Here is a 6,000-nt window from a genome sequence, read left to right as displayed (position 1 = left end):
AGAAACAGGCAGCAGATACCGTATGGACTTGGCTATGGAAGGAAAGGCACGTATCCCATCTGACCCCCAGGTTTTTTACTGATTCCTTAGGGGAAGGGGCCACACTCAAGTCTAGTGGCCACCAGAGGTTCGAGTCCAGAGGAGAGGGTTGATGGAAAAAGAGAACCTCAGTTTTTCCTGCATTCAGCTGAAGGAAATTATTGTCCATCCAGCATGCGATGTTACGAAGACAGTCTTTCAATGGGTCAAAAGTGGTCTAAGTAGGAGCATCATAGGAAAACAGAAGCTGAATGTCATCAGCATATGAGGTTGCCTTAATTCCTGACTGATTTACAACAAGGGGTGGTGATGGACAGAGTCTCTGAATTAAGCAGAGTACTCTCACCCAGTCAAGAGATCAGGGCTAGATCCAACACCGTTTTTTAGCTCATTGCACCATCCCAGTTTCAGAACCCGGCTGTATGCAAATGAGTCTGTCCCTGGCCCAGTGCATCATGGGAACAGGGCAGACCAGACTACAAAAGCCAATTCTTACACTGGGAAGGAAACAAGCTTCCGGGGACCGGTTTCTGCCATTTCAGGCGTCTTCGGCCCGGCTTGCTTGAATCCTGATGGTGCAATGAGCAAGGGACTCACATCTGAGTATACCCTTCCACGCTTAGGGTGGACAAAATAATTTACAACAAGGGGTGGTGATGGACAGAGTCTCTGAATTAAGCAGAGTACTCTCACCCAGTCAAGAGATCAGGGCTAGATCCAACACCGTTTTTTAGCTCATTGCACCATCCCAGTTTCAGAACCCGGCTGTATGCAAATTAGTCTGTCCCTGGCCCAGTGCATCATGGGAACAGGGCAGACCAGACTACAAAAGCCAATTCTTACACTGGGAAGGAAACAAGCTTCCGGGGACCGGTTTCTGCCATTTCAGGCGTCTTCGGCCCGGCTTGCTTGAATCCTCTGCAAAGAAGAACAGACATATTTAAAGCAGTATATCAGCGGACAGGTGGGAGGAGTGGCGGCTGAGGTAAGGGGACCCATGTCGGGGCAGGCGGGGAACGGGCCAGGCAGGCTGCTGGACAAAGTCGGGGCAGGCGGGGGTCGGGGAAGCCTGTTGCTCCCGGACAACGTCTGGACGGGCTGCTAGTGTTTTAATAATTGTTTTAATGGAGGAGGAGCTTCGCGCGCATCCGAGATGGCCGCGTTAGCACAGGGCTGCCGAGACCCTCGCCACCTCCCACATCTATCCTGAATCATATCCTGATTACGAGGACGGGTTATTGAAGATACAACCCAGTTGATATGATAGCTGCTTTGAGAAATTGATTTGGACTCCGGGAACTGCAACTACGCCTCTTTGAACTTTTGCGGCCTGCCCCATGGAGAAACCCGGGGCTCGAGTTGTTAAAGTGCCCTGGCAGTAATTCAACAACAACGGCCGGCTGAATTCTGATCACAGCCTCGAGTTGACTTTCGGTTTCGTTTTTGGGTCTTTGCCTTATTCTATCTTGAGACTGACCCGGTGGCCTGAGGTGCAATCGGCCCCGCGGATCCATCGTACGCCGATGGCAACGTGTGTATGACTGCTGCGACACGACCGCTGAAATCTGCTTTTGGAGACACCGGCGAGGGAATTGGCCAAATCATTCTCACCAGGTCTCAAACGCTCCCGGGGGACATATTGCCCAATATGGCAAGCAAACCCCTATAGCGAGAAACTCAAAACCAAGACCCCTCACCGGGGGGGTGCTACTCAAAAGAATGTTATGGATCGCTATACCCAACCCAAGGGGAGAGGCAAGTGACGACCCTGCCGCGTTGGCTGATTTAACACTGCAGGACGTCATGGGCGCCATTGCTGGTATGAAGACTTCCATTGGCCAGCAATATGAGGCTCTGGCCCTTAAGCTTGACACTTTAGCCTTCAACGTCAACTTAATTAGAATGGACTTATCAAAGACTAACGAAAAGGTCAAATCCTTAGATTTGAAGACCTCCAGCCTCACGACTGATGTGTCCGATTTACAGACGGAGGTTCGCAATCTACGATCTTCTAACAATCTCTTTGCTCGTCGGCTGGAGGATTTTGAGAGTCGGGCAAGATGCAACAATGTACGCATTATTGTGGTCCCGGAAAATTCCGAAGAATCCTCTACAGATCTCCTTGTTGAAGACCTCATCCTACGCCATCTTGCCCCCAAAGGCCTGAGTAAATTTTTTGCGGTGGTACGTGCACACAGAGTGCCAGGAGGGAAGCCGAAGCCGGGTGCCCCATCGCGACCGATCATCGCCAGAATTTTTAACTTCAGAGATAGAGACGCTATCCTGCAGGCATCACGGGCGGGCGGCCCTGTGAAGTTTGAGAACACCACGGTTAGTTTTTACCCGGACTTCACCCAGTTCGTTCAGAAGCAAAGGATGGGGTTTCAGGGGGTGAAGCGGAGACTGAGGGACATGGATTTGAAATATGCAATGCTTTTCCCGACCCGGCTACAGGTTGAATACGAGGATCGGCCGTTTTTCTTTGACCGCCCCCAGAGGGTGAGTGACTGGCTTGATACTTTGCCTACGCGGCGAGATCGCACGGAACATTCTGGTGGAGCTGAAGGCGGCCTATTGGAGCAAGAATGAGAAGTGGTTTCTGGATTCTGGACATTGTGTACAACATATCACTGTGGTTCGATGACTGTTATATTTGCGAGACTTATGGTGGACACCCGGGGGTGGCGGGGGGTAGTGGGACTCTCTCCTCCTCTGGGTTTCTTTTTGTAGACTAGTTTAATGTTAGGGCGACAGGCACACTGCAAGTTGGGGTGGCTTTCGAGTCTTACGCCGGAGTGCAGGGTGGGGGGAGTTGTATTGGGTTCTGTAGGGGGGTGGAGGGGGGTGTTTGGGGGTGTTTCGTTTTCTCTCAAGGCAACGTACTGTTTTACTGCTGGATTGGGTGTTGTGTTCGCTATGGAGTGGGTTCTGCATTCATTTCAGGGATGGGGGTAGGGGGTTGAAACTTCTATGTTGGAATGTTAACGGGTTGGGGTATAGGATAAAACGGGGAGTAGTGTTACAACTGTTGAGACGCCTCTCCCCCGATATAGGGTTATTGCAGGAGACACACTTGATTGGAAACACTTGTTACGCTATGAATCGGCAAGGATATCGCCTTGCTGTACACTCTGGTTTCACCACTGGTTCCAGAGGGGTGGGTATTCTAGTTAAGAACTCTCTTCCCCTGGAGGTAGATGACATAATCCTTGATGACAGGGGGCATTATGCTGCCCTCATTGGTAGGTGGGAGGGGAAGACTATCACGCTGCTTTCTGTATATGTCCCTCCTGGTCTGCAGACCACAACCTTTGCTGATTTGGGACGGGTAGTTCTGGGGCTTCCAGATGGTATCCTGGTGATGGGTGGAGATTTTAATTCTGTTGTCTCCGGTAGGGAAGACCTTCATCCCCCAAGGGATCTCGCGAGATCACAGTTATGGTTGAGTGGCTTTCTGGAGACGCTGATAGACTGTTGGAGGTTGATGCATCCAGGACAGGCGCAATACACCTTCCACTCGGGTGCTCACGGTAGTCTCTCGAGACTTGACTATGTCTTGATGCCAGCGGCGCATGCCTTGTCAATTAGGGAAGTTAGAAATCTGCCTCGGGGTATTTTGGACCACTCCCCTCTGTGGCTTCAGATGGACGTGAGTACAGGTGCTGAGGGACGGGTGGCTCCGATCAATCCCTGGTATCTCCGCAACCCCAAAACCCGTGCCGGGCTGGTCAAGTCTCTGGATCAATACTTTGCTGAGAATGTGGGGTCAGTGTCTTCTTCTGTTTCACTGTGGGAGGCATTTAAGACGGTTATTCGTGGACAGGCCTTATCCTTAATTGTTGGTGCTAAGAAATGCAAAAATGAGGCGGTAGTCCGACTCGAGACCGAAATTTCTGAGCTGGAAAGGGATTTGGATCTGGGTGTTACTCGTGACAAGGTTCATGTCCTCAGTCTCAAACAACTTGATTATAGGGCGTTGGTAACAGACGCCGCTAAAGTTATGAGTAGAGAGCAGCAGGGACGGCTGTATGATGTGGGGGATAAAGCTGGGAAACTGATTGAGTGGCTGGATAGGAAGGAGAGTGCGAGTCGTGTGGTCCCAGTGATTGAGAGACCTGATGGAGTGCGAGTGAAAGACCCTGTTGAGATTGTTGAGTGTTTTGCTGAACATTTTCGGGATGTGTATTCCCCAGTGTCCGACAGACCTGAGGAAGACTCCCATCTGCTATTGCAAGACATTGCGTTGCCATGTCTGTCGGATTCAGATAGGAAATTGATGGATGCGGCACTTTCGGTTGAAGAGGTGGCTCTCGCTGTTCGCTCTCTCCGTTCAGGAAAAGCTATGGACCCTAATGGTCTTCCCATCGAGCTTTACAAGTTACGTCCTGACAAAATGGCGCCGTATCTTCGTGATATGTTTTTAGAATCGCGAGACATCGGCTCCCTTCCTCGTGATCAGCGTCTTGCAACCATCGTGGTTATTCATAAGGAAGGGAAGTCGCGGGATCGCTGTGCGTCCTATAGGCCTATCTCGCTTCTGAATGCGGAGCCGAAGGTTCTTGCGAAGTTGCTAGCAAATCGTTTGATAAAGGTAGTCAGTGACTTGATTCATCCGGATTAATCCGGGTTCATCTCACATCGCAATACAGCACTGAACTTGAGGCGCTTGCATGGTGTTCTCGCGAGAGCGGCGGCTCTTCGTGAGCCGGCCATCTTGGCTTCCTTGGACGCTATGATGGCCTTTGACACTGTGGAATGGCCGTACCTTTGGGCCGCTCTTGCGAAATTTGGTTTTGGCCCTAGCTTCATTAGCTGGGTGAAACTTCTGTACGAGGAACCATTGGCGCAGGTTGTGGTGAATGGTCGGGTGTCTTAGCCCTTTGTTCTTGGGAGAGGTACGCGGCAGGGAGGCCCGTTGTCTCCGCTTCTCTTTGCCCTTGCCTTGGAACCTCCGGCTGCATGGTTGCGCTGGGAGCCATCGATGAGGGGTATTCAGTGGACCTCGGAATTTGAAGATCGCATATCTCTCTATGCAGATGACATTTTGTTGTACCTCACGTCTCCTCAAAAGTCGCTAAATGTATTGTTTGATGTGCTTAACTCTTTCGGACGAAACCCTGGCCTTTTGATCAATTGGACCAAGTCCTGCATATATGTGCTCACAGGTGGCATCCCTCCTCTGCCACGCGGATGTCCCATTCAGGTGACGCAGACGGGATTCAAATATCTGTGAGTTTTTATAACATTGGACCCCGCGGTTAGATATGATCGTAATCTGCTCCCTCCGCTCCAACGTTTACGATCTGACGTTGTGGGATGGCGCAGGTTGCCACTATCCCCCCTCGGGCGTGCGGCTCTTTTTAAAATGTTGTCCTTGCCGCGGTTTTTATACGCGCTCCAGAATACGTTTGACGTAATTCCGGCGAATTATTTCCGGGAGGTGGAGAGTTTGCAGAGGCAGTTGATATGGGATGGGTGTTCGCGTATCGCTCTCCCCAAGCTAACGCTTCCCTGGTATGATGGCGGTATTGCGCTTCCGGATATCAGGCGATATTATTGGGCCTCTCAGATGGGCGCGATCAACCATGGAATGCATGGTCCAGCGTTAAATCCTGCGTTCGAGATGGATAAGTGGCTGCTACCGGGTGGGGATTACAACAGGGCGCTCTACTCTAAATCTGCTGGAGGGAAACTTTCGGGACCTACTAAGATAGCGGTACGAGTGTGGAATTGTGCGAATGCGGCAATGGGATGGAAGGATCGACTGACCCGGGCGACCCCGCTCTATGCGTCTGAAAGGTTAGGTAGCCTGTGGAAGACGAAAGGATTTGAGAAGTGGGATATGATTGGTATCTGTAGGGTTGGCGATCTCTGGGTCAAGGGCAGGATTAAGACTTTTGAAGCGCTGAAGGCGGAATATGAGCTGGGTGACTGGGAATTCTTCCGTTACACGCAGATTCA

Source organism: Lissotriton helveticus, chromosome 5_1 (genome assembly GCF_964261635.1).
Source record: "Lissotriton helveticus chromosome 5_1, aLisHel1.1, whole genome shotgun sequence".
Taxonomy (NCBI): Eukaryota; Metazoa; Chordata; class Amphibia; order Caudata; family Salamandridae; genus Lissotriton; species Lissotriton helveticus.
This window is presented reverse-complemented; position numbering follows the sequence as displayed.